Source organism: Mustela erminea, chromosome 11 (assembly GCF_009829155.1).
Source record: "Mustela erminea isolate mMusErm1 chromosome 11, mMusErm1.Pri, whole genome shotgun sequence".
NCBI lineage: Eukaryota > Metazoa > Chordata > Mammalia > Carnivora > Mustelidae > Mustela > Mustela erminea.
Window position 1 is genome coordinate 55,362,699 of NC_045624.1, and position 13,649 is coordinate 55,376,347.

Sequence of the window (13,649 nt, forward strand, 5' to 3'; positions counted from 1 at the left end):
TCCACATTTACATTTAAGAAAAGCTATGCAGGAGTCTGCAAATAGTAGCTAAAATATTACAGAGTAAAAGCCACATAATAAATTGGAAGGTTAAATGAGGCAGCAACATGACAACATCTTTTTTTTTTTTTTAATCTTAGTCTAGGATTATTAGTAATATCATTAGGGGAGAATTTCCATTCCCCAGTTCTTTTGTTTCTCTGTGAAGAAGATACTATTAGAGTAAAATACTTTCCTCTGTCTGAAGGATGAAGTTATGAGGGAAAACCCAAGAATACATCACCCAGCCCTTCTGAATCCTGTCCAGTGTTCCTTGGTAAGGAATATTTGGGGTGGTGGCCTGTGTCTTTCCACAATCTCTTGTGCGTGTGCAGGTAAGATTGGGTACAGTGATATGAAGCCTGTTATTTCCACCAACCTGAGCTATATTCTCTATAGTTTTGTCCAGAATTCAGGACACATTTTAATCTCCAGTTTTTCCAACTCCTGTGCCTACTGGTTGTTTTCAAATCAGTTGGGGAAGAAAGGGGAGTGTTATTTATTAGGTGTCCCCAGGCATCAACAACAATATTACTTTGCATTTAAGCAGGTATTTATTTTTTTCATTCCTATAGTGTCAGCACCTAAAATAGTGCTTATTGCACATTAGGCACTCAATAAATATTTGCTGGATTTGTTGAAAGAATTGGAATTTCATCATTTTCATACCTAAGGCAGTGACAGTGATATATGCCTTCAGTTTTTCAAGGGAAAGACTCAGAAAATATGAGGAACAGAAGTTCTTCTGGAGACATGTATATACCTTTGAGACTAAAAGCTTTTTAATCATTTACATTAACCATGGCCTTCATGGTAATTAGAACCCTCTCCTTATTTCTGAATTCTGTTCCTTTCCATTGGTTTGTCTTACCCTCCTCGCCTGCTGCAACCTGACTTCCTCTGCCTTCCGGTCTACATGTCAGAAAAGGTTTGGTTTCCCTCTATTCAACAGAACAAGAAGTGCTAGCTGGAATCTGTTAATTCCAACTCCAAATACGCCAAATGAACATGTAGTTGGCCCTGGATAGACCACTTACCCACCCTAATCAGCTGTGTGAGTACGGGGTCAAGGGAAAGGAGAGAAATAAAGAAAAGTTATATTATATGGCTCTAGACATGGGTCGTCTTGCCTCACAGGAATAGGAAAAATATATGTATGTATTTGTAGTTTGCCACCCAGCAATATCATATCCATAATACATTTAGATCAGTAGAGATAAGAAACCATGGATATCAAAAAAGATTATCCTACTTAGGAAGACATGTAAAACATATCTAAACGCTAACCAAATATTATCTGGTTATTAAAGTGATAAGTAATTTTAATTTCTTTTTATTTTTCTATTTTTTCTGTTTTTATCAGTTCTCTTTATTTTTATATTTTTAAATTTTATAAATATGAATTACTTTTATGATAATGGCAAATACATTAAAACAAATATGTCAAATAAAACTAAATAATAAATTACCAAAGATTACTAAATAATAAATTAACCTTCATTTATTGTTTCATCAATAGATGTTCTGAAAATGTGCATGCAAATTTTAAACTAAATTTAAAATTTAAGAGAGTATCTGCAAAGTATGTGCACATTCAGTAAAATATTAAATTTAGTATACATAAAGGATTGATATATATTATAGAATTAGAATATTAATCTGTTAACATTCACTTTGCTATCCTGTAGCAATAAGACAATCTTTAATTATTGAGAATAATTACTAAAGCATGATGAAAAAGAAATTTAGTTAATAAAGCATTTTTCAGATATAAGTGCCAAATATTTTTTTCTAGGATTGTAATAATTACTATGACTAAAAAATTAATGTGATAATCATTTTAGGCTTATTTTTATGTCTATTTTTTAAACAAAACACAACATTCTCCTTAAAATCATAGAAAGTGTCTTAAAAGACAGTAAATAGGCAGTAAATATAGACTGTATGGAAAATATGTACATGGCACTGTAGCTAGTTTTGTGCATTTTTAATGAATTTCCATTAATGCCTGAATTAATTGTTCTACAACTAAGTATTAGTACACAGACTGAGGCCAGAAGTCAGCTAAAATAAGACTGACTCAAAAAATGGGAAACTAGGTAGGATATCTAGCTCCAGATTATTTCATATCTTTAATATCAATTTCATAATCTTTATTCATTGATTTCAAATATATAAAATGTTATTTCATATATCCATACCAATAAATTGCAACCTCATATTTCTTGATCGATAGAATCATAATTGAATTGCATTCAGTGAATCTGCCTTTTTAAAAAAATATTTTATTTATTTATTTGACAGAGACACAGCGAGAGAGGGAACACAAAAGGGGAAGCAGGAGACGGAGAAGCAGGCTTCCCGCCAAGCAGGGAGCCCGATGCAGGAATAGATCCCCGCGTCTCTGGGTCATGACCTGAGCCAAAGGCAGACACTTAAGGACTGAGCCATCCAGGTGCCCCTGAATCTGCCATTTTGATACTCATAATTACTGTGGTTTCCCTCTTGACAAAATGGAGATTCTGCTTCTTGGTTGTCCATGAAACTCTAACTGTAAATTATCCCTAAAGCCTGTGATTGCACCCAGAAGGCCTATGCCACATAGGTTTGATAAGGCTCCCATCTACAGGGAAAGATTACATCTTGCCAGGTATAACTTGCATCCACGAGTAAAGACTTGCCGAATTAGGTCTTGGAGTTAGCAGGGACCACACCTATGTTTAACAGTTTTTAGATCATCTAAGGGCTGTGAATGTCTCAGAAAAGCACTTCAGGGGGGTGCCTGGTTGGCTCAGTCAGTTAAGGACTGATTTTTTATTTCACCTCAGGTCTTGATCGCCGTTGTGGGATGGAGCCCTGAGTTGGTCTCCATGCTTAATGTGGAGTCTGCTTGAGATTCTCTCTCTCCCTCTGCCTCTGCTTCTGCCCTTGCTCATAATCTCTCTCAAAATAAATAAAATCTTAAAGAAAAAAGAAAGGAAAGAAAAGCATTTCAGTTGTTTTTACTAAAGTCTGTAGGACAGCTGGAGTTAGCAGTAATACAGATAGTCAGAAAAAAGGCAGGCAAGAGGAAATAACCCTTAAAAGGAAAAAGACCCCATCCTGTTATTCTAGACTTTACTCAATGCCTCAGCTCTAAGTCTTCTTACTGGAAAGACTTACAACTTGTACCTGACGGAAAAGAAAGAAAGGCAATGGCCTTGGTTGTTCCTATCCAGGCCCCTGAGGCCAGGTCAATAACCAGGAGCATATTTAAACAAAGACCTTGATCTGGTGGTCTGCTGCTGGCCTGCATGACTTACGGCAGTGGCGGCCCCAGCCTTCCTGGTCCCGAACACTAGGAAGCACCACCCTGGAAAAAGCCCTTCAAGCTTTTCACATGAACAACTACCTGATAGGTAGACAAAACCCCAACCGGGTGACAGGCACATGAAGGGTTAATCAGATTAAAACAGCCCACACACCAAAGAGCCCATAAAAACCCCTAGATTTAAAGTGCCAAATTGGCAATCCTCTAGGTCCACTCCCTCTCTGGAGCTTTTGTACTATTGCTCAATAAACTTCACTGTGCTGCCTACCACTCTGTCTGGTCTACCTCTTCTTCCTTTGAGGCAGCCTGACAGAGAATTGTGGGCACCAAAGGAAAAGAAATACTGCGACAGGCCAAAGAAGGGAAGCGGGCTCTGACCACACACCTCGCACGATGGGGAAACACACAGAGGACAGAGGGTATTCCCCACTCAGTCCTTCACAGTGTGTACCTTTGTGTTCAAACAGTCTTCCCAAGAAATGGGACAGAGCTTGGACCTGGGTGAAATCATGTATGTCCACTCTGCAGTATGACACGGTTCTATTTGTTATACCTGGGCTATGTTGCCAGTTTTCCTTCAAATTAGAAACCAAAGTAAAATTCTGAACTTACCTAATGGAAAGACATATTCAGTTGTGTTTTTCAAACTCTACTGCAACCATTTTTTTTTTCCATGCTCTATTCTGTCTCCCCACCCCACCCCCAGGAGACTTTTTCTTCTGATGCTGGAGAGTAGGGGCAAGGAATGCGGTGGTCCTTACACTTTTATACCTCGTTAGTTGAGGGACCGCTACCCAGAAGTGCCAAAAGATGTCACTTTGATATCCAGATGACAAGGAAAACTAAAAAAGTTGCGTAGGGACACATGAAGCTAGAGGAAGGGATTACATAGATGTTGAATTCAAGATTTCTATTCCCTAGTCCAAAAGACAGACTGATGGCAGAGGCCCAGGAATCACTGGCCTTAAGCCCAGAGCTGAGCTTGTTAAAGGGTCCAACAGTGACCTTGAACACAGATCTAAAATCATGTGGGTTTGGGAATGGGAAAACACCAAGGCCTTTTTTTCTTTTTCTTCCTCCCCCGCCGCACCAAACTCCTAGAAGCACAGTTTGAGCTTCTCTCCCTGTGAGCTCCAAGATCTTAGGCAGATGTGATCCTAGACAATTTCTTTCAAAGAGTCTATCAGAGCGATAGCATTATTTGATATGGCAGTTTTGAAAAAAGAGTAATGATATGTTATTGCCGAACATCAGTTTTGTAAAAATTAAAAATAATAAGATGGAAATGCTAGAAATATAAAACCCATCTATTAAGTTTTATGCCTACCGTGCTTAAAATTACACATTAATCCAATTTGCAGAGTTGGTAATCTGATAAAAATAAACAAAGCTCATATTTAGATATGAACTAAATTCCTCCATCTGTCAGAAAGCAACTACCACTTAAGCTGCTTTTTCACTGAAATGCATCTATTTCAGGTCTTGCAACCACTAATGTGCTGAATCATAATGAAAAGCCTAAAATTTCATGTAAGATAACCTTTCCTCAGCATCCAAAATACTTTGCAATGTGATCCTCTTTTTAGTTTAAAAATCAAACTTTGGTTTACATCAAAAGCAGTTGTGAATAATGAAATTGCTGTATGGTAAGCTTGGAAACAGATCAGAGCAGAAGTGGGGGAAGTGGATGGAAGAGTGCCCTGACTTCACAACTTCAATCCTGTCTCCCCAGTAAGGCTGGATTAGTTCAGTGCTCTCCTTCCCTCCCCTATTCCTAATCTGTAGTTCCATCTTTCTCATCCAGAGGCAACGAAAATAATAAAGTTCATTAGGTAATTATTTCATGCAAATCATTATGTTAAATATTAATTAATTCTCACAAATCCCCCCAGGATGTAGGTGCTATTGTTATCTGCACTTTAAAGATAAGCAAATGGATACACCCAGAGCATTATTCACAAGAGCCCAAAGGTAGAAGCAACCAGAGTCTGTTGACAGATGAGTGGCTCAATGAAATGTGATACATAATACAAACACTCTGTCTCTCTCTCTCTCTCTCTCTCTCTCTCTCTCGAATATTATCCAGCTTAAAATCTGGATTTGCTGGATTATCTGCCATTTGCTACAATGTGGATGAACCTTGAGAATATTATGCTAAGGGAAATAAGCCAGTTACAAAAATAATAATAATGTGTGATTCCACTTAATATAAGGTACCTAGAACAGTTAAATTCTAGAAAGAGAAAGTAGAACAGTGGTTGCCAGGGCAGAGACGGGGGGCGGGAAGGAGAGAGAGAGTTGCTGTTTAAGGGGTACAGAGTTTTAGTTTTGCAAGATGAAAAGAGTTTTGGAGATTGGTTACAGAACAACCTGAAGGTAATTAGCATGAACTGTACACTTAAAAATCATTGAGATGGTAAATTTATTTTACTACAATTTTTAAAATATTTTAAAAAGATAAGCAAACTGAGAGACACAGAGGTTAAATAACATTAACTTCACTTGGATGCTATACCGAAATGGTTTTAATATTTTTTATTTTAATAACTTCACAGATGCTATACCGAAATGGTTTTAATATTTTTTAAGTAACTTAAAAATTTTTAAAGGAAATACATTCCTGACCAACATCCAGTCACCCACTAATTCTTACTGATTCAACCAGTAAAATATTCTTTATTTCTAAAGAATATTTCTAAAAAATTTCTAAAAAAATCTCTTCCTTCCTTATTACCATTGTTCCTGCTTTATTCCAGGATGTCATCACAAGGAGCTCCACGTCACTTCCTGTCTTATTTTCCTGTATCCAGCAAGACCCTTCATTCTAGACTGATCATCAGTCCCAAGACTGACATCCTTCAAATGAAGTTTAAAGTCCCTCATATGATATACATGGTCCTTCCTGCCAAGCACCTGCTTTCATCCCCTGTCTCATCTCATACCATGATCACTGTTCCATAAGCTCCAGACAAAACCAGCCCTTTGGAGGACCCAAAGATGCCACATTGCTAATCAACTCCTCTGTCTCTGAATATGTTCTTCCCTCCACATGCAACTCCTCCTTACCTTTCTCACTGAAAAATATTTCCACTTATCCTTGAAGAATTATTTCACAAGAATCTAGTCTGGGAAGCCATTCTTGAAACCCAAGTCTACAAAGGACTCCCTCACAAGAGTTTTACAGAATGTAGAAAGTGGATGAGTTTTAAAGATGCTTCTATAATCTCCACCTCGTTAAAGAGAATAAATATTTGCTAAACAGCACAGAAGAACTATTCAGACAAAAGAAAGAGATTCTAAAAGAAAATAATTCAAAGTCAATCTCAAGGGTTGGTCAACAGGAAAAAAAAAATAATTTGATGTAGACCAGAAAAAGAGAAAAAATTCTATGCTACTGCAACAACACAACACATTTGAGGCTTTCCACAGAGGTTCAATTTTGCAACAGGAAAGATGATACCCTTTTCCTTCAAGAAAGGGTTAAAAAGAATGCTGAGTCCCTGAAAATCCTGAGGACATTATTAGTCCCAAAATGAAGAAATGCACATTAGCAACTGACAGTTTCCTGCTAAATAATACAAAGACAGCATAATGAAGAACTGCTATGTCTAATTAAGAGCAAGATATATTTCTGGACCACATATATGAGATGTGAATACAAGTTAATCATTAGTTAATCAAACTCACCAACTGCTGTCAACTGCTACCTGACTCACCCTGGGAGGACACGTGACTTACACGGGAGGACTGAACACAAAAGAAATGGAGGATGCATTTCCAATAATTTCAAAGTCCTTACTGGAAAAACTGGAGGACTTGAGGGCCTAAGTGGCATTTTCTTTCCCTCCAGTTGAAGGTCATGAATTTAGAAAAAAAAGTAATAATGAGGTTGAAAAGTAGCTTGAGTCAGATCATAGAGCAAAGAATTCCAACAGATTTGGAGTTTACCCAATAAGTAATTAGGAGCCATTGAAGTTCTTTGCAGAGGAAAGTAAATTTGCATTCTACCTTATAAATTAGACTCGCATAAATTGAATTTATGGAATCAATTAAGTGTGACATAAATGTCTCCAGAATCTATTAAAACTAAATCATTTTATGAGACTTGAAAGACAAAGTATTAAATCCTGAGTGGCAATAACTCTGCTAAGCTTTATTGGACCTTGAAATCATTGGCCAAATATTCTTCAGTCCCCTATACATCACTTTTTATTATTTTTTTTAATCTAAAATGCCTAAGGGTACTTACGACTAGTAAATGCACATCAAATCATACATGACTTGCAGAAATGTGAGAACAATGCCCACCTCCAGTTCACTGTTCCTACTAATAAGGTAATACAATAGGAGCAGTAACAATAATAGGGTAGTAACACAGCACAGGCACATCTACCTTTCCTGAATTATAACTCAGGAAATGGAGAAGTATCATCTCTTATACTTAGAGGGCATATTTGGGAAATGTCCATTAAAATATAGATTTATACCAGTCACAGATTTTCCCTATGGGCCTTGAGGAAGTAATAAGGTATAACAAGATGTTTATGTCTGCCAACTGGAAAGGATATGTTTTAAAAGAAGCACTGGAAAAAAAATAAATAAGTAAGAGATACACTGACCATAAATAAGTATGAATTCATACTTAAAACTGAAAGTCTGGGGGGCGCCTGGGTGGTTCATTTGGGTAAGTGTCTGACTCTTATTTCAGCTCAGGTCATGATCTCAGCATTGTGAGATTGAGTCCTACGTCAGGCTCTGTGCTGCATGAGGAGCCGGTTAAGATTCTCTCTCCCTCTGCCCCTCCCTCCTTCTCACTCGGCTCTCTTTCTAAACAACAACAACAACAAAACCCCTGAAAGTCTCAATAGTAACCTTTCTTAATTGCAGTCATTATATTTAATTAAACTGCTTGGAATTTGTACACGCTACATAATCTGTTCCAAGACTGTGAGAACAGGATTATTTTAAACAGTGTTTAACGATTCTCCAGAACAACCCCAGTGAGATTAGAATGTATAAGTAATCAACACACTGTTTCTAAAAGGATATTCATTATGGGACCCATAGATTCTTTATACAGAATCCACTGAAGCCAAGGAACCAGAAGGCCTGGGATTGGTGTTTATAAACTGTTTGCCAGTAGAAATATTACTGGCCCAAGTTTTATCAAAATAACAGCTCAACTGCTATATATACAGCTCTTGCTATATGCCTGGTACTGTACTAATACAGAAGATGACAGATAGATTGGTCGGCAGACATATATTCATTCCATCTCCATCTCAAGCAAGCACAATCTCCGTAACATCCTATGTACTAGGTACTTACTGCATTTATGTGAGAGGAAACAGAGACAAAGAGATACTAAATAACAACCACCACTACACAGGGAGGAAATGGCAAGGTTGAGATTTACGTCTAAGTAGACTGACTCCAGAGACTACTCCCAACCACCAATTTCAATGGTGCTTCTATAAAGTGTTCATTCCACTTCACCGTTCTCTGTGCTTATATATACACCCTATACATACCTCCAGAGTGATGCTTCTCAAATAATGGTAAAAGAACAGTATATGTGTGTATATATAGCAACATTTTATTTAAATATATATATATACTATAGTTATAGAAATATATCATCATACTAATATTAATGTAGAGATATAAGATATATCATTATTAATATATAAATAATATAAATGACTGACATATAGTAAAATATTGATATAATTACTGTATAACTTTCAGTAATATAATCCAAAATCCTCTGTGAGCCCATTTTTGGGCAGAAGAGATCATTGTTTTACATCTCCTTGTACCCATATTCCTAAGATAATGATCAACACATCATATACACTCAAGAATATATATCTGCTAATGAAAACCCATGTAAACAGCAGAGCTACTCACTACTGTCAGGTCCTTCCACCTGCTAGGCTGGCATTCGTATTGTCTTCATAACACCTGACTTTCACCTTCAACTTCTGAACTCTGATCCCTTTTCAAATTGCTATCCCTGGAACTAAAGCAGTGATAATGTAACACCTGCTATTTAAGGACAACAATGATAATAATAACTACAACAAAGACAGGAGTTAACATTTACTGGGCATCAACTATGATTTCAGTCCTTTTTACCATGGGATGTCACAGTGTCTGGCTCTATGCAATACAGAAAGGAATTTTCTCTGAGTCTGGTCTGCATGGGACCCACAACTGCCATCCAAAGAGCACTTGAATATGGAATGCCGTCTCAGCATTCAGCATTTACTCAAGAAGCACCTGAGAGAAAACTGTAGTTCTTTGTTCTGTGAGAGAATCTATAACTTTTCTTTTTTAAAATCAAAACCATAGTTCTTTCTTCTGTGTCACAGAGTATCATCTCTAGCCAGAGTGCATTTAATTGAAAGCAAAATCCTACTGCTTAGAATTTTAGCTAACATTTCAACCTACCTTTAGAATGCAATTAGAGGCAGTAACATTGAGTCACAATTTATCTCAGTGTAATGACTTCTGGCATATATATATATATATATATATATATATATATATATATATATTATTAAAGAATGAGACCAAGAGCTTTCTTCTTCACAATTAATATTTACTAAGTCTCCAGGGCTGAAATTACCTCAGTCTTTTCCTTCAAGTCTACAATCACAGCTGTAGTGTTTTTCCATTACTATAGCAACCACAGGAATGCAAGCATTGTGTTTCCTTCTCTGTCCAAAACATATAAAAGGGGCCAAAGTAGCAACCACCACCAGGAGACAGATAAATACCCTAAAAAATAGTCATAATTAAGAATTTACATTTATGGGAGTATTTTGAAAGCACATCTGACTTCAGAGTACTTAGATCATTCAACTATGACAAAATACATATTCATTCAAGTTTATTGAATCAAGATTCATTAGTCTCATTTACAGAGACTTTCCACAAAGGAATCCTAAATTTACCAGTTTTGTCTTTTTGGTCTAAACAAATGATAGAAAAAAAAAAATCCTGCCCATTAAAGTTATAGAGAACTTTCCAAATTACATAAAACAATGTCTTATTTATACCCAAAAGGGAGCTAGAATAGGACCAATGTATAAAAAAAGTTAATGGGTTGATCCCCAATTTTGTTTATACTTCAAAATCATAGTAATAGTAAGGACATTCCTTCATGCCTACAGTTGTATTTTTAATCTAAATTCATTATAAAATAACACAATCATGGTATTTTAAAAAAGAACTCAAAGGAACTTTCAAACATCTGACTCCCTTTCTGTACATCGATGGCTGTGACTTTAGAAGTCCTCAGCCCAATTTTTCTATAATTAGGCTAATTTTAAGGGGAAAGACCCTTGGCATAAATAACAGTATTCTTCGATGTAAATCAGTAACTTTAGGCTTTGGACATAAGCACATCTGTAGATTTCGTTCCTATATATATTTGGGGAAAGGAGGGGGGAGGATTTAAAATATCCTTCTCCATCACCTATTCTGATCTCTTGTTTCAGAAAAAAAAAAAAACTGATAAAAAGATAAAATGATGATACATAGGTAAATCGATAGATACCCCAGTTCTCACAAAAAAAGGTTCCCATTATTTAGTAATTGTGGGGCTTTTTCATTTCCAAGGAAGATGGCTACCCCAATTATTTTCTAAGGACACAAATATTAAATATGTATACTAGCCCTGCCAGTCTATGTAGGGCTCTTCCTTGGAAGATAAACTCCAACACCAATGTGTATAATTTACTGAGATAAGTGCATTAATAGATGCACTTATAAAGCACAATGAAAACACACAGGATGGGCCCAACTTTTCCTGGAAAAGCTTCAGAGAGGGAGGAATGTTTTCTGTTGGGTGGTAAATACATTGCGTTCACCAGATGAAGGTATGATTTTAGGCACAGAGAGCCCAGAGGAAGAAGTATGCCAGAAGTTGAAGCAGAAAGTGAGCAGGGACTGGGAAACTAGAAACTCAGTGACAATTTTAAAAAGGATAACTGGCAAGGGGCTCCTGGGTGCCTCAATGGGTTAAGCCTCTGCCTTTGGCTCAGGTCATGGTCTCAGGATCCTGGGACTGAGGCCCCGCATTGGGCTCTTTGCTCAGCGGGGAGCCTGCTCCTCCCCTTCTCTCTGCCTACTGCTCTGCCTATTTGCGATCTCCCTCTCTCTGTCAAATACACAAATAAATTCTTAAAAAAAAAAAAAGGATAACTAGGGAGTTGGACTGTAGTGAGGAGAGACTATAGAAAAAGAAAGCCATTACAATAAACCAAGGAAGAAGTTAAATAATTTAGGGTAAAACAGAGGAGATTAATTATAAAGATATTTAGGAGGGAGACTTCACAGGACTTACTTACCTTGGATACATCTCAGTGTCAGTAAAATAGACCAGTTGAAAATAACCATGATAACTTCTTTTTGTTGATATATAATTAACATATAACATTTTATTAGTTTCAGGTATACAATATTCCTGATACACAATATCAGTATTTGTGTATATTGAGAAACAATCACCACAATAAGCTTAGCTAAAATCCATCACCTCACATACTTACAATTTCTTTTCTATGAGGAGAAATTTTAAAATCTACTCTCTTAGCAACTTTCAAATATATAGCACAGTATTACTACAGTCACCATGCCATACATTATATCCCCATAGCTTATTTAATTTTACAACTCCAAGTTTACCTTTGGACCATCTCCATCCATAATAACTTTTAATTGGAAAAACATAAATGGAAGTATATTAAACTTTGGACAAACTAGGTTTGTCCAAAAAATTAGGTGTCAGATTCTCTACTTTGTAGTACCCCTCACTCATCCTTCACTCATTATGCTCTGTCTTTGCTTTCTATTTTACCCTTAAGATAGTTTAAATTCGAGTAGTTTAATACCTTCCGTAACTCACACTTAACAGAAATGGAAAACACCATACCAAAGTAGTCTATGTAAAAATACCACAGAAAAGTAAACAAGTAATCTCTTGGATCCTCAAATAAACCAGGAATTTTAAATATTTTATAATTATTTTTCCTTAGTCCTTTGACTTCCATTCCTTCTCAGAGAGAAGAAAAATACTTTTAAATGTAGTAGTCTGGCATTTTTATAATATACTTTTAAATATTAAGGAAAGAATAGCATCTCACAATCACATTGTAGAGGGAAAAAATACTTCGTTTTTTTTTGTTTGTTTGTTTAAATAAATTCATTTTACTATGTAGTAGTTTAAGAAATAACTATAGGGGCACCTGGGTGGCTCAGTCAGTTAAGCATCTGTCTTCAGCTCAAGTTGTGATCCCCGCATCCTGGGATCGAGCCCCAAGTCAGGATCCCTGCTCAACCTGCTTCTCTCTCTCCGTCTGACCCTCATTGCCCCACAAACTCCTGCTTGTGTGCGCTCTTGTTATCACTCTCTCTCTCCCTCCTCTCAGTTAAGCATCCAACTCCTGATTTTGGCCTAAGTCATAATCTCAGGGCTTTGGAATAGAGCCTTGCAATGGGCTTCACACTCAGCTTGGAGTCTGCTTGAGGATTCTTGTCTTCTGCCCTTCCCCCCATGCTTTCTCTCTCTCTCTCATAAATAAATCTTTTTTTTTTTTTTTTTTTTTTTTAAGGAAGAAATGGGGAGCTTGAGTGGCTCAGTCAATTAAGCATCTGCCTTTGGCTCAGATCATGAGCTTGGGCTCCTGAGATCAAACCCCATGTTGGACTCCACACTTAGCAGGCTCCCCCTGGCTTTCCCACTTGTGCTCTCTCTCACTCTCTCTCTCAAACAAATCTTTTTAAAAAAAGAAATACCTATAGCTTTGTAACATGACTACATAACATCACTAAAGTAGTTTCTGCCTTGCTAGGACAAGGTAAGACAAAACTATAATCATATGATCTCACTACCATTAAAGCACAAGGAAAAAAAACAGCATATTAGAAAATATAAGTATGTATCACATTCTGTATCCTACCTTCATTCAATATTATGCTGTTATGATTTATATTATTGTATGCTATTCTAACTGCTGCATTGTAATATGTCAGTCTATCACATTTCCTATGTAGTGTGCTTGCATTAGTGGAGTAAATAGTTTTCCTTCACCTCCCTGCTACCACCACAATACTGTAAGAAACAAGACTTAATTTTGCTAAGTACTGTAAGATTGCTTTCCAGATTACTTAGGTCTATGCTTTAATTAGCAGTACAAAAAATTGCGTCTTCCCAAAACTTTGCCAATGTTTGCTAGTGACTCCCTGTCTTAATTTCTGCCATTCTGAGTGAGGTGAATGATGATTTTTGATA